Consider the following 25,169-nt stretch of genomic DNA (forward strand, 5'->3'; position numbering starts at 1 on the left):
TGGCTACTCTTAAAATTTTTATTTTGTTCTTTAAAAAATCTAGACTTTTTCCCTTAATTTCTTGCTTTCTTTGTGTATTTTTTTCTTTCATGCTTTTATTTAATTAGATGATTATTCTATAATCATTTTCCAATACTTTTTATCTAACTTTCTTGAGAACATAACACAGTTGTTTATTTTACCTGCCAACTGGACTCTCAGTAGATTTTTTTTTTCTTCATTGCATTAAGTAGGAGTTGGTTTCAGTGAAAGTTACACAACAAGAAAAATAATGTTGTAAACAATAGGAGTGTATTTGTCTCCTATGAAAGTCCTGATACAGGCTGCCCAGGATTGATATGGTGACTCTCTACGGTGATCCTTGTGCTGCACAGTGGAGCACCAGCCATCATATCCATGTTCCAACAGCAGGCTGGGTGGGCAAAAGGTGAAAGAAGGAACAGGGCACATGCCAGCTGTCTTTGGAGGAAATTTATTGGAATCTTTCTGCAACACTTCTTACATCCTATTAGCTAGAACACAATCCTATGGCTACTCTTAACTGCCAGGGACTTTGATAACTTCTAAGTCCTCAGCAAGGGAGGATAGGTGTGTAGAAATTCTTTAGATAAGCAGCAAGCAGGCTCTGCTGAACCCAAATAGTTCATAATATTGGATTCTGTCCACAGCTTCAGTGGGGCTTTACATGTAGGACTCCTATGCCATTTGGGATGAGAGCCTACCTGTTCAGAAAGTTCAGTCCCTCATTCTGCCAGGAACCCAAGGTATCCCTTGTTTGGCATCTATTTTTGTTATTTCTTTTGTTAATTGCTTATGCTGAGGGGAGGTGAGGACATGAAACAACATAGACCTTATAAATTTGAACTCCAGAACTGTGTGATGTACGTCTTCAAGTTTGTATGTTCTTTGAGATTTTATTTTTCCTCTGAGAGTTTAATCAAGATAGATGAGCCTCCTGGTACACAAATAGTGGGTTGGAGGGATTTTTAAGTCTGATCCTTTAAGCATGGTGTAACCCCTTGAGTGTCTTGGTTTTCTACAGGGGCCTTTGATCAAGAGTCAAATTGAATGGGCCCAAGGTTTCATCTTTTGTTCCAATGTAGTTGTCAAAACCCAAGCTTTTCAATCAATGGTACTGATACCCCCATGCCCTTCTCCACCTCTCTATCTACTTATCAGGGAAGTTTCAGGGTCAGCACAGGGGGGTGAAATTTCCTCTTTATTTTAACTTCCCGTAGATATCTTTTATTTTTTAAAAATAAGTTCTTACAAGATCAAATATATACTCTGTCATTTCTTTCTAGGATTCTTGGTGTTTTCATAGAAGAGATTTTCAAATTACCACTCTATTTATTGAAGAATATTTCCCCCAATATTCTTTTCTTAAAGTTTCTATTTAATTTTTTTTTCTATTAGCCTGAGTTTATTTTTATTGCTGGACACCAAGAATACTAACTGACACAATATGTTTTAGAATTTGCCAGTTTGAGTCAAGGCCTGATTCTTCGTGATCCCTGAGGTTTCTTATCTTGTTAGAGAGCTCCAGACACAGAAGACCAGATGGATGCTCCCAGGCTCCTGATGTGATCCCCTCACTAGAGCAATTCATAACTGGGCACAATTCCAAGTTGACACAGACTATTCCCCCATGAACTCACCAATTCCATGTGAAGGGAATTCCCTGTTAAATAAACTCTAGTCTCAGAACTCTCCCCATCTGAGGCCAGCAGCTTGAGGGTCTTCAGAAAACTGTACCAAAAAGGAAATTTGTTTCTTCTAATGGGCTAAAGTTCATCCCATTATGCCAACTTCTTTGGATAGTCAAAATTAGGCAGCAGAGCTTTGGAGTTGGGATGAAAACGTTCATCCCATCATAATGAGATAGACTCCAAGATGCCTATCCCATTAAAAATAACCGAAGACCTGCACCAGCTGCTTCTCTGGCAGACTCTGAACTGTTTCAGGGTCAGCAGGAAGGTACTGAGGTAGAGGGACCAAGATCTGTGACATGGAGTTTGGGGGAGTTAGGTTTATCTGCCCTTTGGTCCTGGGTCTGCCACCCACCTGCTAAATCACTTTGGGCTTCACCTCTTAGTGTCTATTTCCTTAGGAAATGATGATAAGGTTGCCAGCTGTACCAATGTTATGGTACTGAGAGGACCAGAGACTTCTCAGATGTTATATATGCTTGGGAAAGAAGTCACGTTACCTCTGCAAATGGAGAAACTGAGAATTATAGAGATGAAGTGATTTCTCCAAGATCACACAGGGATTCAGTTCCTGAGGCTTTGGACTCCAGAATTCATTCCCTTTTCCCAATGCCACTACTGTATAGGTGTACGATAAGAGGAGAAAGAAGGGAATACAAAGTTTAGGAGCACCTCCTCTTGGCCAGCTAATCTAGGGACAGTATGTTTTTTACTCCCCATACCATAGTCTCAAGTCAGAGGGTGATTTTCTTATGATTATTTTACAGATGACAAAACTGGGTATCAGATACTGTCCATGATTTACCCAAAGCAGGCTATCAATTTCAAGAGCTAGGAATTGAACCTGGCATTGTCTGATCACAAAGCCTGTGCTGTCTGTCTCTGTGTCTTATTATAGTACTCTCAAGATATTAGCATGCTCCCCTAAAATCCACATGCATTTATACAAGGTTCAAATCAATTAGTTCACACTTTGCTACCGAGTCTCCTCTGTGCCAAAGGTGATCAAGGTGCTCTGGGTTTTATGCTTTCAAACCCAATGAGGACTCTTTTCCCTACTTCTTGCATGACAGCCCAGAATTGAGAACCATGGTGCATATGGTGTTTGCAAAATGCTAGTTGTGTATGGGTGTTTAAACTTTAGTTTTGCATCTTTTAATTTATTTATGCAAGCAAGCCGCCTTTCATGAATTTTAATCTGCGCTGTCTTAAAGAAGTGCTTTCCAAATGGGACAGCATTTGTGATCACCACTAAGCCATTCTAACTGCTTGCAGGCCTGGGGAGAGAGGCAGTGGAGAATATTAGCAAGCTCTGCACCATCCCTGTGTCATCCCAGGCATTGTGGCGAAAAATGTGCTTCGTGTCTAGGAAAAAAAAAAAATAGAAAGAAAAAGAAAAAACCACTGTGACTTGGGTCTTTGGTTATTTTTAATGCTGAGCAGCAGAACCACAGGGAATATTATGAGTTCCAAGATTTCTGACAGGAGGGACTCGCCGCTGAAGTGCTTTCTTCAGGAGAGAGAGAGAGAAAGACACTGCTACAAGTCTTTATTCATTTATTTATCATGCTTCAGTTCCTAAAAAAGAAAACACTTCTCCTGTGCAGGGGAAATTGCTTCAATGGATAGATTGCATTTAAATAATTTAAGTATAAAATTACTCAAACAGGCCGACTGATATTTCGAAAACGAGACAGTCACAATCACTTAAGAGTGCTGGCAAAGTTGGTGAGTGGGTGTGCAGATTGGGGTGAGAAGGCCTATCTGATGGGGGAGGGCTCTCTGTCCTGTCCTGCTGGTGGTCCCAGAGGAAGCTGGTTTCTGGTCAGGTCTTCCAGACCCCAGAGCCTTGAAAGAGAGAAAAACTGTTCACAACTTTTGGGTCCTGGTCTTCATCTGGGCAGCTAACTGGAGACAGACATTGGATCCATATTCAGATGGCTCGCGCCTTACCTGTACCAGCTCTCTCTCTGCCCAGGCTCCATAGTCCTGGGGTTCCTTGTTTATACAGGTTGAGAATGCAGACCTCTAGAGTTGTAAGGCTGGCTTAGGTTTCTGAAAGGACTCAGCATGGGGTCTGGTATGTAATGGCCTTTTGGGTTATGACTACTGCATATTCTTCCATGTGTCTAGGAAGCTTTTCATACAGAGATGCCATCTGGTCCTAGAGTCTGTCCATTCTCAGAAAGACTACAGCCATGCTAAAAATGGCCACAGCTCTCTGTGACCTGCCTTACATGCTCATGTAAAGCATGATGAGACCAGCAAGGATCTTCCCTAACATGTCCAGATAGCATTTCTTCGAGCAGGCTTTTGGTTCACTAAGAAGAGTGGAACTAATGAGAGGCAGCAGCTCATACCTATGCATGATGCTTCCTCTAAATGCCTCAAAGACATGATCTACCCCCAAACCTGAAGAGCCTGGCAAAGAAACTGCTCTATGGTCAAATGCATTTACAAATTGCTACACACTTCATGGTCCTTTTGACATGTACTCTGGCATCTGAAGACTTTGAAAAGTCCTGCAGATAAGAAAACTTCTAACATTAAATTCAACTTAACTCTGCATGTGTTCATCTCCTTTGGTAATGAGAACCTCCCCACCCTAACCTTACACCAAGTGTCCCATTAATGTCCTTTGGCCTTCCTGAAATAAATCTATGGACATTGCCCAGGATGTTCCTTCTTCTTTCCTTTCCTACTCTGTTTTATTTTCCTCTGGACACTAAGTGGGCCACTTGCAGTGGGTTTCAAGGACTTCTGTTTACTACTAACTAATTAATGAAGCAAATGCATTGAGTGCTGAGTTTAAGATCAATCAAGCATCATCCATACCCTCCACCGTGCAGTCAAGACAGGGAACAGACGCTTCGTCTGGGAGGGTCACTGCCCTGTGCCTGGTGCCATTAGCGTGTGTGCAGTAAGCATGCTGGAGGACAGACATGCCGAAGGGGACATCTCAGGACTAGCCCAGAATGTCAGGCGAGGTCTCCTAGAGGACAGGTCCACGTTCTGTTGTCTTTTGTCATCGTTCTTTGGGGGAGATTTTGTCTTTGAGACATTTAGAGGAAGCATCGTGCATGGATTTGGGATGCCGCCTCTCAGCAGCCCCACTGTTTACTTTGAAGAGAAAATGTCTGCTTTGTAGGCAAATGTTTTCAGCATGGAAATGATCATTGCAATTGCTGTGGTTGTCACAAATGTTTCATCAGAGCCGATAAAGCAGCTGAGTGTTGGCAAAATCGATGAAAACATCTTGAGAAGTGTTCGCTGCCTACTTAGCCGTCTGTGGCTCATCTGGTGTGAGGGAGGAGGGGAAGGAGGCGGTGAGCTGAGGCCACACATGAGATGCTGAAAGACAGTATGGCATGGTGGAGGGGCATCGGGCTTTGCAGCCAGAGTGCCTTGTTTTAAGTCCTGTCTCTTTTTATGAGCTCTGTGACCTTGGACAGGTTACCTAACTTCTCTGTGCTTCCATTGCCTCATTTGAAGACTGTGGATAATAACAATATAGGTTGAGTATCCCTTGTTGAAAATGCTTGGGACCAAAAGTTGTTCAGATATTCGAGGCCTTTTTTTTTTCTTTTAACATTTGCATACAATTTACCTGCTGAGCATTCTTAGTCTGAAAATCTAAAACCTGAGATGGTTGATTGGAGCTGATAAAGCAACTGGGTGTTGGCAAAACCCACGAAAGTGTCTTGGAAAGTGCTTGCTGCCCACTTAGCTCTCTCTGGCTCAACTGGTGTGAGGGAGGAGGGATGGAGGCTGTGAGCAGAGGCCATACCTGAGATGCTAAGATGCTCCAAAACCCAAAGTATTTTGAACATAATGTTGGAGCATTTTAGATTTCAGATTTTTAGATTAGGGATACTCAAGACATACAGACTTCACATTATTGTATATGTAAAGTACTTTTAGCACTACTACATATTGATTTGTATCACCATTCTTGAGTTTACAATTATATCCTGAGTCTCAACCGACAAAGAAGTTTTCAAGATATCACTTGTTCAACAAATATTTATTGAGCACCTTCCACAATCCAGACACTGTTCTTAGAGCTAGGAATCCAGTGGTGAATGAGATAGGCCAGGCTTCTCTTTTCTTGGGGGTGCTCTTTCTACTGAGGTAGACAAATCAAATAAAAGACACCTTCAGATCATGACAGATATGATAAAGAACACAAATCAGAGTAATGTGGCCATAGGATAAAATGTATTGTATTTAAATTTCTGAACTTCTCTGCCATTCCGCATGTGTTGTCTGATGGTTAGCATGGAATGTATTTAACTTTCTTCATCCAATCTATAATTTTAATGTGCTAGAAGAATTTAAAGAACCTCTATAGGATTTTGCATTCCTATCTCTCCCAGCAAACATGGTGACATCTGGTGATATGGGGAGGGGAGTGTCTTATCTGCGACCTGCTGCTATTCCAGGAGAAGGGGCCCTCAGACCTGTGAGGTGCTGTTGGACTGTCCTTCAACTTCTCTATCTGTGACATAATGCCTTCTACCTGATGGCACCTTCTGCCTAACTGCTCTCTCAGCATAACCTGGACCTGACCACCCTCTCTCTGGCTGACTGACTTTCCTCTGAGCTCTCCTTGGCACCATAGACCTATATAAGGCTCTGACTTTACGGGACACCACCAGCCCTGTGTGGCTTGTTTTGGTGGTCTCCTCAGCAGGTCCACTGGCTCCCAAATCCACTGCCTTTTCCAGAAATACCTAAGGAAATAAAGAGAGGCTCAGGGAATGAGCCTTCCAGAAGCTCCTACTAACCCTCGCATGCCAGAGTGAGAGGAGAGGCTGACTGCCAAGAAGTACTGTTCCCCCAGAGTCTTGTAACTCCAGCAGGGCCAAAAGCTCCCTATTGTCTCCCTCCTCTAATTTGGATGTTTCTAAGCCACTCCCCTTTAAAGTTCAGTTTCAAAATGAAGAGGAGGAAAAACGAAAACCCTGGCATCAGACCATCTCTTTCCTCCCTCATTCCTTGTTTTTTTCTCCTCCCCCCTCAAAATACTTCATGCAAAAAAGAGAGTATTCTTCTGTGTTGAAACTTTATACTTTGGAGCCAAGACTCTCAGTGCTGGACTTACAGTTTTCTCTTTGACACATAAAGGACTTAGAAGATTTACAACAAGGAATAGCTGAGAACTGAGAACACTGAAAACAACAACAACAACAACAAATCATTGAGTTTTCTTGACCCATCAAAGAAGTGAGATGACAAAGTAAACCAATCCCCCAAACCTGGACAGACAAGTGGATTGAGAGAGATTCGGCTGCTGGATCCATAAAAGAATAAAGAGGTAATGTTGGTGAATTGCTTGAGGCTGTGTGTGGCCTACTAGGAGACTGAGAAACTCCCAAGGGCTGCAGCCTAAGGGGGCCTCACAATTTTATGGGCCTCGCTTCTTGAAACCCTACAAGTCTCTTGTGGTAAATAGCCAAGAAAAAAATTTCCTGGTGGCTCTGGCACCAGAAGAGGAAGCAGAATCATCATAAAATAGATCCAGAGCATTCTCCATGATGGAGCTCCTCCAGGAAGAGAAGAATAAGGCCATTCCCCCCTCTCCAGCCCTCTCTAGTCTTCGTGTCTTACCTAAAGTGTGGGGACACGCCATACCAGTGGAAAAACACTCATGTGGAAGTCACAGCTCAAAGAGACCTTTAATAAGAACAAGAATTAAATAAGATTATAGAATACATCCATTCTTAACAAATCTTACCACCATACTAATAGGGATTCAGCATAATAACAGTGGATTATAGCTGAGAGACTGGAAGTTAGAAACTCTGTTACTTAGTGAATCCCAAAGACAACACAAAGACAAAAACAAGGACACTAGAGGAATTTGAAACCTCTAGCACCTACAGCTGCAGCAAATATTAACATAGTCCAGATTCAAGCCAGATTACCATAAATCATCACATTAAAATCTCTTAGTTCATACAACTCAGCATGACATGTCTGTCTTTCAACAAACAAACAAAAATACTAGACATGCTAACAGTCAAGAAATCTGAAGAGAGAAGGCATGAGAACCAGACTCAGATATAACACAGATGTTATAATTATCACATATGGCATTTAAAATAACTGTGATTAATATGTTAAAGACCCTAATGGAAAAAGCAGACAACATGCAAGAATGGATGGGTAATGTAAAGAGGGAGATGGAATTATAAGAAAGAATCAAAATGAAATAGTAGAAATCAAAAGCATTCTAACAGAAATGAAGAATGCTTTTGATGAGCTCTTAGTACGCTGGACATGAGCAAGGAAATAATCAGTGACTTTGCAAAGAGACCTGTAGAAGCTGTGGATAATAAAATACAAAAATGAATGGCTGGAGGCAGGGGCAGATGTGGAGAACAAAAAATATCCAAGAACTGAGCAGTAATTTCAAAAGGTATAATATGTGTGTATTAGAAAAAACAGAAGAAGAAATGAAGTCAAAGAAATATTTGAGACAATAAGTGATAAGAATTTTCCAAAATTAATGACAGATATAAAACCTCAGATCCAGGAAGCTCAGAGAACATTAGTAAACACAAACCAGACACCTAAGCATATTAGTTTTTAAAAAAGAAAAGTCCCAAAATTAATAAACTAAAAGCCAAACAAAGCCAAAATAAAATACAAAAGCAAAGAGAAGCTTTTGAAAGAAATAAGTATGGGAATAGAGATGGGAAAAACTTACTTACACAGGAACAAGGTAAGAATTACAACAGACTTCTCATCAGAGACCATGCAGGTGATAATAGGATAGAGTTAAGTATTTAAAGAATTAAAATGGAAAAAATATTCTAGACCTCTGATCCAATAAAATTAATCTTCAAAAATGAAGAAGAAACAAAGACATTCTGTGATTAAAACCTAGGAGAATTCATTCATTATCAACACATTTTCCTCACAATAAATATTAAAAAGTTTTATAGGTAGAAGAAAAAGTTGTAAGTTAGAACTTGGATTTATATAAAGAAAGGAAAAGTATGGCCAGGCACAGTGACACATGCCTGCAATCCCATCAGATCAGAAGGCTGAGGCAGGATGACCCCAAGTTCAAGACCAGCCTCAGCAATGTGAGGCCCTAAGCCATTTAGTGAGACCCTGTCTCAAAGTAAAAATAAAAAGTTCTGGAGATGTAGCTCTATGGGAAAGCATCACAGCTTTCAATCCCAGTACCAAAGAGAGTTGGGGGGAGGAGAAGTATGATAGGAGCAAAACGGACAAAATTACAATTGATAACTAATTAAAGTAGTGACAGTAATGATGCAGTCAGCGGTCACTGCATAGGGATAAGCGAGATGAGTGACAACAGAGAAGGGAAGGGGAGGGGGCTTTGGGAATATTTTGTTTTTGGAATTTTCTAATATAAATGCAAAATGGAAGAGTCACCCCCTAACCATGGGGAGATATGTTCTAAGACCCCCAGTGAATGCCTCAAACCTCAGGTAGCACCGAATCCTAAATCTACCATATTTTCTTAGACATGTATACTTATGATAAGTTTAATTTATGAATTAGACACATGGAGAGAATTTGGAAAGGAGTAGGGAGGGAAGAGAAGTCAAGTTGCAAGAATGGAATGTGTGAAAAGAATAAGTAAGTGAGGCATGATCATGAGAGCAATGAGGCCAGAGGAAGCGAATGCCATGCTTCCTGTTTCGTAGGCAAGGAGATTGGCTCTCTGTACCCTAATTTCTTCATCTGTGATATGGTGATGGAGAAAGAAGAGGACCTAGAATACATCTTGCAAGCTTTTTTAACCTTTCTTTATTGCTATGAAGCCTTTTGACAATTAATTGACCTATGGACCCTGTCATTGTTTTTTTCCACAACCAGAAATGAAGTGCAAGACATTTATTTGGGAGGTGTAGAAAATGCCAGTAGAGAAGGGGGAAAGGAAATAAAGCCAATAAAGTGAAAAACTGGAGCTTTATCCTGCAGGGATAATATGGGACAATATAAAAAACAACTTCTCAGAATTTTCCATCTGGAAGGGTGAGGGAGCTGGGGTACTTGTACACCTACTCCCAAGGGTATTAATACCTGGCACTTCCAACCTGCCACATGGGCATCCAGGTGATGCTACTTTGCATAGTTGGTGGGGTGGAGAGTTCTCAGATTCAGAGAATCAGAGACTGGAGTTTGAAGCCAGCTGGGGCATATGGAAAGGTTGGAGGGGTACTTCTAGCATCTGCTACAGTCCCCCTTCTCACAATAATGTTTTGAAATACATAAAATAAAATACATAGGATTACAAAGAAAACCAATTATATTGAAATTCAGTTCTATCCACAGACCCCTCGGGGGACCCTGGGTTAAGAAGCCCTGCTAGGATTTCTTTTCAACGTGAAATTATATGGTTTTATGACCTAAGAGTGCAGATTGTGTTTCTCTGCCAGGAGGTGGTTGAGTAAAGCTCTGCCTACTCTAAGTAGACACTATTTCAAAGGAAAAATGCACTCACCCAACCTGACAATCCCCTGCAGCTCAGGGACTATAAATGATGCCGCTGGACTCCTTCACTCTCTTTTTATTTTTTACAGTGTTTGTTTTGCTTTGTTTATGTTTCTGTGTTTTTAATGCATCCTTTGTTAGGCCTGAAAACACTCTGGGGTACCAATTTGCCCACATCACCCTGGCAGCAGTTCTGGCCCTCTCAGCTGTCCCTGGGGAGCTCCAAAGTCATGTGTATGAAGCACCAGGGCCCCATGCAGCCACAGAGGCAAGAGTCCATCATGAGGCATCACAGTGCCAACAGGTGGCTGTGTGTGGCATGCGGGAGCGGCCGCCCCACTGGGAGCTGCACGCCACGGAGACACTATCCCACCTCCTAATGTGACTCCGTGGCTCTGTTACTCACAGCTAAATTACAGTATTATGACTTCATTGTTGAGTCCCAATTCTCCTAATTATAGCCTGGAGATCTATTATTTGATTTGGTAACACCAAGTGCTTCTTTTCTAAATCATGTAATCTCTTGTAGCTTATTAATGTCAGGTTTGCGCACACGCAGGGACTTGGTTGTTTGCCAGGCAGAATCAAATTTTCAAATTTTCGCTGTGTTATGTTACAGGGCTTTGCTTGTTACAATCTAATTATATTGGCACTGAAATACCGAAAACCAATTTATATTAGAAAGCACTTTAACTCTTTCTTTGGAGTGAATTTACATGCATAAGTGTTTGCCACACCATTGGTCTTTTTTGTTTTTTCACTGGAAGATTTCTTTTGGGGAGGAGGTAAAACTAATAGTTTCTTTCTATGAAATAGCCTGCTGTTGTCGGAGAAGACCTGTGCATGAGGCCATTCTTGAACTTGTTTGAAGCGTGGGGTTGTAAGCACAGCCCTTCCACCTCACGATTTGCTCTGTGCTGGGAATGTCATTACTCTAGATGCCCAGAAGCCCCTCTCTTGATGGGTGATGCCTCTGGAACTGTGCTCAGTACCATTACCAACCCCAACCCCCTACTCCCTTTCAGACGGACATTTCCACACTGTAGGGCCCCAAGGGATCCATCACCCTGAAGACCAGGAGGGGCTTGCTGCCTCTAGAAGTTGCTGCAGCTGTGAGATGACCTGCAGAATCTTCATTGCCTTCTTAGGAGGATCCTGCATCGATTGCACCCGACCATCAAGGTATCTGTCTTTCATTCTGTCAGTCTCCTTAATAATGACTAGGAACACTGCTCCTATCACACCTTAGAACCAGGGAGCACTATTTAAATCACCCATTGGACTGCCTTTGCAAAGGAACCCCAACTCTTTCCTGGGTTCTGACTCCTCTTCTGCCTCCTGACTCCCTTCTTTCTTTTTATCTTGGTCACAGGAATTGTTCCTGCTGATGTTGCGAAGGTAGGGAGGAAGGCGGTATCCAGGGGACAGCTGGGAACCCAGGTGAAAGGAACACCCAGAGAGCAGCATCTTGATACAATGAAAAGAGCAGCAGCATTAACATCAGACAGGTCTGGGTAAGAATCCTAGTGCCTCAGTTTCCTGCTGTGCAGCTTGGGCAAGCCATTTAATTTTTCTGAACCTCAATCTCCCTAACCTGTAAATTGGTATAAATACCCACCTCATACATTATTTTGAAGATGAATGGAACAAAGTGTTGGCAGTACCTAGAAGTTCTAATAAGCAGAAAGTGCTTAGTATGTCTCTTATCCTTGGAAGGACTTTTCCTCTTCAGCCCACCTTCCAGGCCTGTGGGCTCCAGAGGACAGGCTTTTTCCAACTGGGGACATTTTTTCCTCCATATCCTAGAGTACTTTTGGCCCTGCCCACCACTGTTCCTAATGACCACGGCTATGACATGACTCAAATTTCTGAGCTGTAAGTGACTTGTTTAGCTATGAATTCATCACACAGTGCCCAGCTTCAGAGAAACAATGAAGTCAGTGCTGTCCTTCCTCATACTCATGAGACATGTTTTAAGGCTGCAGTGGGTAGAGACTCACCCACTGACACTTCCTGGGCAGAATTAATGTTGGTGTTCAAAACCATAACTTACCTCTAAGGCCTTTGTGCATTTCATCTGTTTAATTTTATTTTTTATTATGCATATTTCAAACACATTCTGAAGTGTGTTGCAAACATTATAACTAATGCCTACATTCCCAACCATCAGCTTTCTTGGACTTGACCTTGTGTCATGTAATTGCTTCCCTGTTGTTCTGGTAGTTTCTACCCTCATGTACTCTTCTTTGATCCATTTCAGAGCCCAGTTTCTGCAGAGGGGACTACTCTTCTGAATCTGGTTTTTACCATCCCAGGTAAGTTTGCATGCTCTTATCCATGTCTATATCCACAGACTACCTATATACTTTGCTCACCTCATAAATGGCATCCTCTGCAAAAGAGAGGATCAGATAGAAGTAGTGTTCACTTATCTTGGCCTCAGTGTCTTCATCTGTAAAAGAGGAATGATGACACCTCCTTCAGGCTTGCTCTGTGTAGAGTTGAACATAGTATTTGGTACATGGTAGATGCTCAAGAAATTTTCGCTCTAATCAGGATAGGGCTGTTGATACATTTAATGTATATTTAATTTGAAATTTGTACTTGCTTCACTTTTTCATTAGGAAGAATTTCAAATATGTACAAAAATAGAGAGAGAAACACAATAAATTTCCATAAACCCATAAAGGTTCTAATGATCAATATTTACAAAACTCTCCACATTTTCTTTTTAAGTTCCAGCCAACTTTCAGCATATCATTCTCCCATCGGCTGGCACTTGGTTTCTGCACTGTGGCAGGTGGATGATACAACACAGGTACCGTCCATTGCTGGAGGAGATATTCATTTTCTAGTTCTGCAGAAGATCTCTCCCCTCCTCAGGTAGAAAGTTTTGCTACAAAGCTTTGAATATCTAGAAATTCAATTGCATTTTCCTAGTTCATGAAGTAACTTAAATCCCACTGTCAGAAAAAGAGCCCCATGGCCTTAAGCACCCTACAATGAGGATTCTTCTATCACCCTTTTTCCAGCTTGAAAAAAATCTTGACCATGTCCAAGATTCAGCCCCTGATTCTCCAAACCTCAGCCAAAGAGGAGCAGAGATACAAGGTAGATCCTGTGTGCACTTCTCTGGAATGAAGGCTTTGAAACACGTTTTATAAGCCTTTGCTTGGCTTCTCTTATTCAGAGAACCTGGCCTATTTCTCCCATAGTGCTACATCTTTGCCTAGTTTGCTCCCTCTGCCTGCAATACTCTCCTGCTCCATCTCATTTCTGCTTAGAGAAATTTAACTCATGCTTCACATCTTGATAGAAAAGTCGTCTGCTCAAAGAAGTATTCTCAGATCCATCTGGTCAAAATTGCATCTGTCCCAACTAGCCTGGGAGCAAATTGCTCATGATATTTCTATCTAGTATAATCATATGTTCCAATTTGCTGGGAACTGTCTTGGTTGGTGCCTGTTGTCCCAACATTATTAATAACATTCTTTAACTCTCAAAATCATCTGAATTGAACAATATGGTATGGTAGACATACCCTATGTAACCCCCAATGAGTCAGGCCCCTTCAGAATCCCCTCCTCTTAGATGAAGCAGAATCTGGGATTTGTTTCTGACAAATAGAATATAGAAAAGGCAACAGGTCAGTCATTCCTTGATTATGGTACCTCATATGAAACTCTATCTTATTGGATTAAAGCAAGATTATTCTGCTGGCCTTGCAGAAGCAAGCTGCTGTGGTGTGAACTGCTTGGGGAAAGGGCCTCAGGAACTGTGGGCATTCTCTAGGAGCTGGAGGCCTCAATAGTCTAGAAGAGAGGAGATGAATTCTGCTGGCAACCATGTAAGCAGCAGACCCCTAGCCTAGAAAGGGGTCTTGGCTGTAGCCTTTTGAGGTCCTAAGAAGAAGACCCCATGCCCAGACTCCCCTGATCCATGGGCACTGCAGTGTTATTTTAAGCCACTAAGCTTGTGGTAATTTGTTCTGCAGTAATAAGAACTAATAATATGATTGCCCTAACAATAGTACTAACCAAGAGCTCCAATGACTTTCTCCTCCTGACACACTGAGCACTTGGGTACATGTTACATTCATCTCTCTAGTTTCTCTACATTCAGGAAACACACCAGGCACTGTAGCACACAAGTTAAAGGAGCAAGATCTGGGGATTGAATGCCTGTGTCCAAATCCTAGATCCATCACTGACTGGCTGTGTGACTTTAAACAAATATTTTAATCTCTCAGGGCCTCAGTTTTCTCATTTGCAAAATGCAGTTATAGAAAAAGTACTTTCCTTCTATGAGGTATGATTATTGTAAGGATATATTGAATTAATGTAAAAGCACTTAGACCCATTGGCACAGAGCACTGGGTACTTTGCTGATACTTATGCTCTTTGTGCCACTTAATCCTTATGTCAAATATGCTATAATTATCCCCATTTGCAGATGAAGAAACTGAGGCTCAGAGACATTAAGTATCTTGCCCCAAATTATACAGCCAATAAATGGAAAAAAGACTCAAACCAAATCCATAACTGTATTCTTTCATCCTGCCGGTACTTGCATCTTTCTTGTATATTTTGGAAAAAACAAAGAACACTCTCCTCAGGATTCTGTAATAGATTTCTACAAGAATTAAGGGTTCAAAGATTTCAAGTTTGGCTTTTGTTCTGGAGCCAATTTCCAGACATGGGTGCATTTCTAGAAGCACAGGGAGCAGGCAGACAATTTAGGCAGTTGTGTGGGATGTGGTGACCTATAAATGAGCACGAGGTCCCATTAAGTTGATATTCCACCCAACAAATGATGAGGGACTTTTAAACAATTCCAGTCTACTAAAAACTGGATATTTGCATAAGTGCAGATTATTGGGACCCATAGATAATCTGCTACCTGCTCATTTTTAATGTGTTTGTGAACACTCGGGAGAAGCTCATTAATTGTAAGTGTCTGTAAGCTTATTGTGTTGTAAACCAAGCCTGACAGCACAATAGACACCTATAAAAGGAAGAGGCCTCTTTGCCAGTGAGTACTAGAGCTTAGAAAGAGCAGGCATGCAAATCAGCCCAGGGATAATTGACAAGATTGCTGGGATGCACACATGCCCTTATCTGAGTGAGTTTTATGTCCCTGTCCTTAGGTAACCCAGCAGAAATACAAGCTGCTGTGATAAGGTTGACTCTAACCACATTTACCATGGTGATAGGACAGGGTCAGGCACCAAGGCCCGGTAATCAGGAAATGCGTGAAGGCCATGGCCTGACAAGGCTGAAATCCATTTGTTATTCTCTGCTCAGAATGCCCTTGCTCTTTTCTAGACTGCTGGATCCTGACCCTCCTTTCAAAATGAGTCAGCTCCTCCTTGATGCTTTCTCTGACTTCGCTGGGAAACAGGTTTCCTCTTTTGTGCTCTGTGAACCCCTTGCATGTTTTCTGGAAGAGTTCTAATTATGAAGGCATCTGAAGTGGCTCCCCTTTTCTCCATGCATAAATGAGTGCAGAACTCAAAAATTTTCTCAGATGCCCTTCAGAAATAAACATCATCATAGATGCACTGTAACGAAAGCATCAATGACTTCATACCTCTGCTTCTACCATGTATTTTACTTCTTTCTACATCTGGACCCTCATGGGGGACGTATTGCTCTTGTTGCTTCAGCTAGGGAGACACAGAACCCAAATCCTGCCTGACCAATCTCTGGGGAGCAGATGCTTCAAACATTCATTTCTTTTATTTTTAAATTAGAAATAAATTTCTAGGGGAAATTGCCTTACTAGAAACTAACAGAATATACTTCTATTTATTATATGTATAGTATTATAGTAATCCCTCCTTATTTATGGGGTTATAGTTAAGAACCCCATTGCTCTCTGAATCCAGAGACAGTACCTAAAAAAGATGAGTGTCCTTAACCCCAAAACCCCAAATCTGAAATGCTCTGAACTTCAACTTTTCAAGCATTAATGTAAAGCTCAATTTCAGATCTTTAGAAGTCTATGCAGATATTCCAAAATCTGAAAAAAATAACATCTTAAACACTTCTGGTCCCAAGTATTTTGAATAAGGGATATTCAACCTCTATTATTTTTCCTACACTGTATATACATACCTCTGGTAAAGTTTCATTTATAAATTAGGTATAATAAGAAGTGAACAGTAGCTACTCAAATAGGACAATTGTGGCAATATGAAGTAAAAATTACATGCATATACGTTCTCTCTCTCTCTCTCTCTCTCTCTCTCTCTCTCTCTCTCTAAATATCTCATTGTACTGACGCACCCTTCTTGTGATGATGTGAGATGACACAGTGACTATATGGAGAGATGAAGTGAGATGAATGATGTAGGCATTGTGACAAAGAGTTAGGCTATAACATAAAGGTGACACTTGAACACAAGCCCTGCAATTTTATGACAGGCAATCTGATAATTGAGATGGTTACTGAGTGATTAATGAGTGGGTAGATATACATCGTGGATACACTGGGCAAAGGGATGATTCATGTTCTATGCAGGATAGAGCAGGATGGCAATATTTCATCACACTACTTAGAATGGCACACAACTTAAAACTTATAAATTATTTCTTTCTGGAATTTTTCATTTAACATATTTAGACTGAGAGTGGTAGCAAACCATGGAAAGTGAAATTTCTCATAAGGGAAGGCTGCTCTATTTATATATATATAATATTATGCTAGTTGATATGGGACTCCAGCAAAACATCCATATGTTAGATTTAATTGATACAATTGTATTCCTTAGTTCAACTGCAGCAAATAGAACCAAACAATGTATAATGGCTCAGTCATAATATAATTTTATTTCTCACTTGTGGTAATATAAAGTAAATGTTCAGCGTGGTAGGCAGCCCTCTTCCATGTAGCAATTCAGATACCTGGCCTCCTTCCTTACTGGGGATCCTTTATCTTTTAGAGTATCATCCTAGTCACACCAAATGACAGAAACTGAAAAAGCATGGGAAATGGACCATAAGAGAGGTTTTCCTGCTCAAGCCTGAAAATGGCAAGCATCTTTGGACACAGTCATGCCTAATAGCAAGGAAAGCTTTTACCGTGTTTCCAGGAATAAGAGGAAATGGATTTTAGTGAAGGGCAAAGTCTGTGGTCAATCCCTCTCTGTTAGTCCCTTTCCCTGTTTCCTCTTCCTTGTACTTTCCAGAGGAGGTAGGTCATAAGTATCTACACACAGATCTTCTAGAAGTGTCCCTCATATTTGAGACATTACTAATGATTTGCATGTTTCCGAAGGTTTTTTTAAAAAAATTAAATCATGTATTTACCACTTATTTCCAGAATAACATTGGAGGTCTCTTCCTAAACATAGAATACTTGTGAATTCTTATGTTTATGTCAAAAAAGCCCCCAACTTTGCCAGGAGAATTTGATTCTTTTTACCCAAACTCTGCATATGGTAACCAATGGTTTCCCTAAACTTGCAAATAAATGACTATGCTAACTCATACTCACAGTAAATGTTCATTTTCCTAATTCCATGGGGTTGACTTATCCAGCTACCTCAACTGCTCAGTTATCATTTTTGCAGATAGTAAGAGTTCCTACCTACAAAAACCTCTTGAAGATGCTATTTCACATTCTTCTGGGCAATGCCTTTGACACATGATGAGTTTCTCTCTCTCTAGATGGAGTTTCTGAGTAATGGGCCATTCGATGGTATCAGTGTTTGGCCAAACAGTTGCAGAGTTCAGTAAGCAGCGCTTCTGAAGCTGCTTCAGGAAACCCCTGCCATGCTCTACTCAAGGCAGGAGCTCCTGGAACATGGCTGATGTCTGCTTTTGGCTGATGATGTACAATGTGAGACTAGCCAATTTAAAATCCTTCATCTGCCTTTCAGCTTTTGTCCAATTAGCCTGAGAAAATTAATAAACAGGGATGAATTGATGAGAAACAGATTTTTATTTTATGGTTACTTAAGAATATTTTCAAATGAATATTATGGAATATCCATCTAAAAATGGCTTAAAATATTATTTAAGCCTACATAATAAGTTGTTGGCAAGGCTTTGGCCAGATTCTCTGCAATTCCTTGGCTCCTTCCTCATGGTCATGTAGTAGCTGATGTCATGAATCACTCCTCACAGAACAGCATCTGACACAGGAAGTAAGGAACAGAACTTTCCCTTGGAGTGTTCTCTCTCTTTTCATCAGGAAGAGTTCCAGCACAATATTCCTTAAGTTTTGTTTCTGGATGAATCACTAGAAATTAGTGTGATTGGTTTAGAATTAGTATGATTCATATCCTGAGGCTGGGTACATCACTCCAAATTTTATCTATTACCACACAAAATTTGGATTCTACTAGAAAGAAGCAGTAGGGATCATTCTGGGTAAGCAATCAATTGCATCTCTTCCATTTTTCAAGGAGTTTCTAGATTTTTCATTGAACTAAACTAGATGAAAGTAAAACAGTGCTCCTGAATAATATCACTTTTATCCACTCACAGAGAAGTTTTTATAAAATCATGCTTTACTGTTATAATCTCACCTTTCCCTGAATCATTTCCTTTTATTGCTCTAATAATAGAAAGTACAATCTGCAATTATTAAGTGCTTACTCTGTGTCTAGCATTAGTAAAAATTAGAGATGAAAAAGGAGAAACCACCACAGACATCACAGAAATCCAGAGGATCATTAGGGACAATTTTGAAAATTTATACTCCAAAAATTAGAAAATCTAGAAGAAACTGATACCTTTTTAGGCAAATATGGTTACCAAAATTGAACCCAAAGGATACAGAAAACCTAAACAGGCCAATAACAAGCAATGAGATAGAAACAGTAATAAAAAGCCTTCCAACAAAGAAACCCCAGGACCAGATTGATTCTCAGCTGAATTCTACCAGACCTTTAAAAAGGAATTAATGTCAGTGCACCTCAAATTATTCCATAAAATTAAAAGGGATGGAATACTTCCAAATTCATCCCATGAAGTCAGTATTGCCCTGATACCAAAATCAGATAAGGACACATCAAGGAAAGAAAACCATAGACCAATGATGAACATAGATGCAAAGTCCTTAGTAAAATATTAGCAAATTATTTTCAGCAACACATTAAGAAGATTGTATATCATGAACCAAGTTGGTTTTATTCCAGGGATATAAAGATGTTTCAACATAGGCAAAACAATAAATCTAATTCACCACATTGATAGAATTAAAGATAAAAATCACACCATCATTTCAATAGATGTTCCAGCATATTAAGTGATTTATATGCATCATCTGATTAAAGTCACCAAATAAACAAGATGAGGTAGTTACTGTGAGACCTTCATTTTGCAGATAAAGGAACAGTATCTTAACATGCTTAAATGTCTTTGTTTGAGTTCACACAGCTAATAAGTGGTAACAGCAAGATTTGAACTTCAGACTTGTGGTTTTCAGACTCTAAGGCTTTAACCAGCATCATATTGATTTTTATCCCTATATTACCAAGTATCCTTTATACATATATCCCTATGACCAATTCCTAGATAACAAGACTTGGAAAAATGTGTCTCTACAAGGCCCACTATGAGAAGATTTAAAGGAACACACCAAACATGGTTCCTAGGAAGCACAGAGACATTTTTTAAAATTTATTTTCAGTCAATTCATTTAGCTAGATTCTTGATAAACTTCATACTTATCCTGACTTTATGTTTTAGCACTTAACTTTTGTCTTTTGCAAATACTTTGGTTCTAATATATTTATCCATGCTTTGATCAGAAATCAATTGAGAGGAAGAAGTGATTATAAAAAAATCTAATATCAAATGATATGCAAGTTGAAGGTTAAGTAATAAAAACCTCTTGTGACTTGAACTTATTTTGAAATGCTTCAAAAATATGTGAAATTTATGTATAGATGGAGAAATGGATGGATAAACATAACAAAGAAAATATTGTGAAATGTTAATTATAGAATCTATGTTGTTTGTTATATGGATATTGATTACAATTCTGTATCTTTTTTTTTTTTGCACTGAAGTCTTTCATCATAAAATGTTAGGAAATATGTCAATTAGAATCTGGACCTATGTTTATAAGAGTTTCACAAAGTATTAATTCCTCCTAAATAACATTTAGGTTTTAGTGTGTTAGTACCACATAGCCCATGTGTATGAGGACTCAGGCTAAAATGCACACATGTACTTTTCTTTTCCATTCTTTATTGGTCAAGAATTCTATACAATTTAATTATTGTATCTCTGAATAGAAAGATCTTTGGATCACCAAGAAAAGATGTCTTTGTAGACTGAGCAAGCGTTTCCTTCTCTCTTTTTTTCTATCTTTCTATTCCTCCTTTCCTTTCTTTTTTCATTCCTTTCTTTTTTACTTTTCTCCTACCATGTGCTCAAACTGCATTGGTCAAAAGGGATCACAAACATGAATCAGAACAGAAATATTTGTTAAATAAACAAGACAAAGATACAAACAAATACAAGTAAATCAATCTAAAGACTTCATAAAGAAGAGAGCCCATGATAGTTTCTCAAAGGAGGAGACATTGGATTTTGAAAGAATATGAAGTTTACTAAGTAGACAAGGGGAGAAAGAGTATTTCAGGGAAATACAGCACCATGTGCCAGTAAATAGTGATATAATTCAAATTCCAATAATTCAGAATGTCTGGAGTAGTGCAGGGTTGATGGGAGATGAAGCTTAAGAGGAAATCAGAAGCTGAATAATGAAGAGTTTTGTCTACTGGGCTAAGAAACTGGGATTTAATTCCAAAGGTAATTTAGTGACAATGGAGGATATAAGTAGGGATCTAAAGTGCAAATGGACCTGGTGATGTGGAGGAGGACTAGATGGGGCTGGGTGGAAGAAGTGACCAGTCAGAGGCTGACAGAACAGCACAGTGAGGGTAACATGAGAGTGTCTGAGCAAAGGCAGCTGCTGTGGGTGGAAGAATAAAGGCAAATTCAAGAAAAACCCAAGACAGGAAGAAACTTGACACCTGAAATGGGGGCATGGAGACATTGGGTGACTTGATTTCCTGACTTGGGCCAATAGGATGCCACTCTGCATGGTAGAGGTCATGGACTGAGTCTTGCTACTGAGTTGGCACCTTTAGGAAGTATGATCCCCTTGGCACAGATGTACTGTCCTCTCTGGGAAGTCCCCTGCCCCACCACTGCCTGTTGAAGCTCTAGACTTCTCCTACATGGATATTTTTCCTTTTCCTGCTTCCAAGCAAAGTAAATCCATGGTCTATCTTCCTGTATCCTTGGAGCCTGCTGGGGAAAAGCAGTGCACATGGCTTTGAAATGCTTTCCCAGCCATCTGGAGCACAGGTTGGAGGAAGACCCGACATGGCCCAGCTCTCACTTCTGCATGCCTGGTTTCACACCCCCTGGCTGCTGTCTTTCAGAAACAAATCCTATGCTGCCTCACTTTATTATGGAATTAAAATTGTTTCCAAAGACCTCAAAGGAGGAAAATGAAATTGTTTTCAGCTTTGATTGCGGTCATAATAAAATAGCTATTTAGAGGGGGATTTGTTATTCTTGGATAAATGAGGAGTAAAAATACTTTTTTACAGTTTGCCATAAAGAGAGCAATAGAACTTTTCATTAGACAAACACAAGCAATGGTTCAGGGAAGATGAGGGCATCTATATTGGTTCTCCCTTGGACATCATGCACAGTGGGATACTTGGTCTTAATCACAATGGGGGAGTGGCAAAACAGGCTTCTGCTCTGCTTTCCCCATTAGTCCATGCCTTTGACCGTCCTCTGTTGCTCAGAGCCCTGGCAGCTGGCCTCTGAGGACCCTCCAAGAAGGACAATAGGTCCTCTTTCCACTTACGGCACCCCATGTCTCTTTTATGTTGCTCATTCCCAGCTTCCTTGTCGAAATCAGTATCTAGAACCTGAAGGAGAGTCATTTGACTTATACTGAGCACCAGCCATGAGCACGAAGCCTGTACAGAACATTATCTTGTGTCTGTCTCATTTGACCCTCACAGCAACTCTGAAAAGTAAGAAATGAGCATTCTTGTTTTCCAAATGGAAAAACTAAGGTGTAGAAAGGTAAAATGTCTTGCACCAGGTTTCAGAGTTGGTGAGTATAATAAACCATAAAATTTAAGTATAGGTCTGTCTAAAGTTTTTTCTCCCACTCTTTAAGTTTGTTCTTCTCTTTGTAGGACCCAGACCATTGTAGGGCACAATCAACTGGCACTGTCCTGTGGAAATAATGCAGGACTTAGTGACCAAGCCCTGTGATCTTGGGAAAGTGGTTCTGAGTCTTGGTGTCTTGATATTCCCATTGGGAAATCAAAGGGGAGAAATAAATTCTAGAGGTTTGGATTTTGTAAGGAGTAATTGTTAGAACATGTGTAATGTGCCTATTAAAGGGTAAGGGCTCAAAAAATTAGTTCCTGAATGAAGTTCTTATTAGCTCATTTTAGGATGATGTGATGCCTTAATTCCCATGAAGACAGGAAAAAAATGGTGCATGGTATTTAAGAAAAACAACTCCCATGTGATGTGCTGACATAGCAGTGTGTGTGGTGGGGGGAGGAGGATACTTCAGACACGATGGCCTTGGAATAACCTAACAAGTCCCTCTGTGTTGGCAGCTACCCACTTATTCTATGTGTAAGGGGAGATTTCAATTCTTCCTCCGTGACCTGGACTTCAGCATATGCCCAGAGGCAGGAATCAGGAAAGGCACTTCTTTTTCTTCCATCCTGAAACAAAAAGACAGTTTAGTCTATTTCCAAGTGCACTTCCAAAAATCAGTCTTGAATACAGAAGAGTGTTCACCTTTCAGATGATTCTAAGGTTTTGAAGAAAGTTTGGATTTTCAGTTCTCTGAATTGGCAAGATAACTTTTTTTGGATAGGGGATCTCCTGCTTCCTTCTAAATGCTGGCATGAATGAAGACTCAAGCCTGCCTCTTAACCCTGGTTCTAGGAGGAAAGCAAGAAAGGGAACTGAGGTCTTGTGCACACAGCCAAATGTTTGCTCTAACTCCATTCATCTTTGACTCTTCACCTGGAGAGACTCAGCTGTGAGTAAGCTGGGACCATGGAAATACTCTGTCTCCCACACCAGCCCTGGGTTTCCTAGGCCTGCTTTAGAACATATAGACTTGAGTTGTTGTCAAGCTAAATGCTTCTCCCTTTAACTCTATTTCAAGTCTACACATTTAAAGGCCTGGCCTGGAGACTTCAGTGGCATAACACATTTGGGCTCTTTGATTTTCCAATAATAAATAAACCAAACATTAGGGAAGGAGTTGCAAAAGTCTCAAAAATCTGCTCCCAGTTTAACAAACCTCTTTCAGTATTCAGATGCTTTGGATACACATTAAAGATTTTAGCCTATATTTATGATTTTGAACATTATCTTAACTTTTGATAAATGTTATCAATAATTGGCATGGGAAAGGGAGGGAAACATTGACTGATTCTCCAACTACTGACCTCTCTTGGCAGTAAATCTTGACGCTTATGAGGAATTATGGGGTCATTTACATAAATGGGCACAGGTCCTTGCTCACCCAAGGATTGTGCCCTCTAATAGGGTAGGGAGGGTTGGATATATAAGGAGGAGTTGTTCATGTGTGTTAATATTAGAGACATTGGGAGGCCCACCTCCCTCTGAATGTCTTCTGTTGTATCTGGTCTCAATCCAACAATATGGTCTTCCCTAATCTGACCCTCAGGCAGTGGGTGAGTGGGGAATGTACAAAGACAATCTGAGGTTGGGGTAGAAAAAGAGAAGGAGAAACATGAAGGTCAAATTCCATTACCTTCATAGCTGACCTTCTGATCAGTAGTATAACACGAAAAAGATCATTGGCAAAGCAGGGTACATGCAGATAAGTGAACAGGATACAGAAGGAGGGACAAACCATGTCTTCAGAGAAAAAGAACTGAAGAACCTAAGGCTGTTTAGTGTGAAGGAAAAGAAAACATGGGGCAGTGAGAGCTATTTGAAGGGTGAATATGAGAATACTTGCTGTTCATAGTCAGAGAAACTAGAGCTAGAAAGATACAAAGGAAAATATTCCAATATTTTTAAGGGTCTCAACAATGAAGGGAGGGAGAAATGGAATACTACCGTTTACTAAACACCTCATATAAACCAGGGCCTGTATGCAGCATTTTATATATTTTTTATCCTAAAGTCTGCATCCTATTCCTTATACATGATGTGAGAATTGAAAGTCAGACAGGTTATGGAACTTATTTGAGATCCCAGAGCTGGCAGAAAGGAGTTAGAATTTGAACTTCTACCCTCTCTCCAGTGACCCAATTATAGCTAGTGCTCAAGCAGAATCTTTGTGACCTCGCTTGGGGGGAATGAAGAGGGACTCCTGAACAGGTGAGGGTTATGCTAGCTGTTCTATGAGGTCCTTCCTATTCCCTGAACTCTGCACAGTCCTGGTGGCCCAAGGAAGCCTGGCTGGAATGCTGGAGAGAAGGAGGAGGAGGGACAATTTGTGGGCAAGTCATCTGTTCAGCAGAGTGAAATGAATGGCAAATGGGCCTCCCTGGGACGGAGTCCCTCCAAATGTACCACCAATAAAATGCTTTACAAAGAAACCTGACAATTTGGTTGTTAATTCAAAACATCTTGCTCCAAGCTTCCTTTAACTAGAACTTAATTGTTGCAAGTTGGTGGTTTATATAGAAGAAATAAAGGAGAGAAAAGAAAGTAAAATCACACTAAATACAAAAGCATAAATTTATTCAGTAATTCACTATTCTTATGTTTTTTCTCTACATTCTTTCATGTTACTATTGGAATCTTATTATATACAATAAACATTTATTTCCATGAAAAGTCTAATATCACTTCAAGAAATAAGACTCTTGTAAGTGTAAGTCAGTGTTGGAAACAATCTGAGTTCTGAGGCATAGGACCTGATATTAGACCTGGGATGGAGGTGTAACCAGCTGGCTACATGGGCAACTTATTTAACTCCTCTGAAGAT

General features: G+C 40.3%; 1 long non-coding RNA gene across 1 annotated transcript; it reads left to right on the plus strand.

The window, feature by feature from the left end:
• The first annotated feature begins 11,214 nt into the window (after positions 1-11,214).
• On the plus strand, positions 11,215-12,571 carry LOC124088467 (uncharacterized). The gene is made up of 3 exons (XR_006850363.2): positions 11,215-11,366; positions 11,557-11,698; positions 12,445-12,571. It is a non-coding gene; the product is annotated as an uncharacterized LOC124088467 (long non-coding RNA).
• Positions 12,572-25,169: the final 12,598 nt, after the last annotated feature.

This window comes from Marmota monax, unplaced genomic scaffold (assembly GCF_021218885.2).
Source record: "Marmota monax isolate L192 unplaced genomic scaffold, Marmota_monax_Labrador192_F-V1.1 WCK01_AAM20220418_F8-fsc00061, whole genome shotgun sequence".
Lineage (NCBI taxonomy): Eukaryota > Metazoa > Chordata > Mammalia > Rodentia > Sciuridae > Marmota > Marmota monax.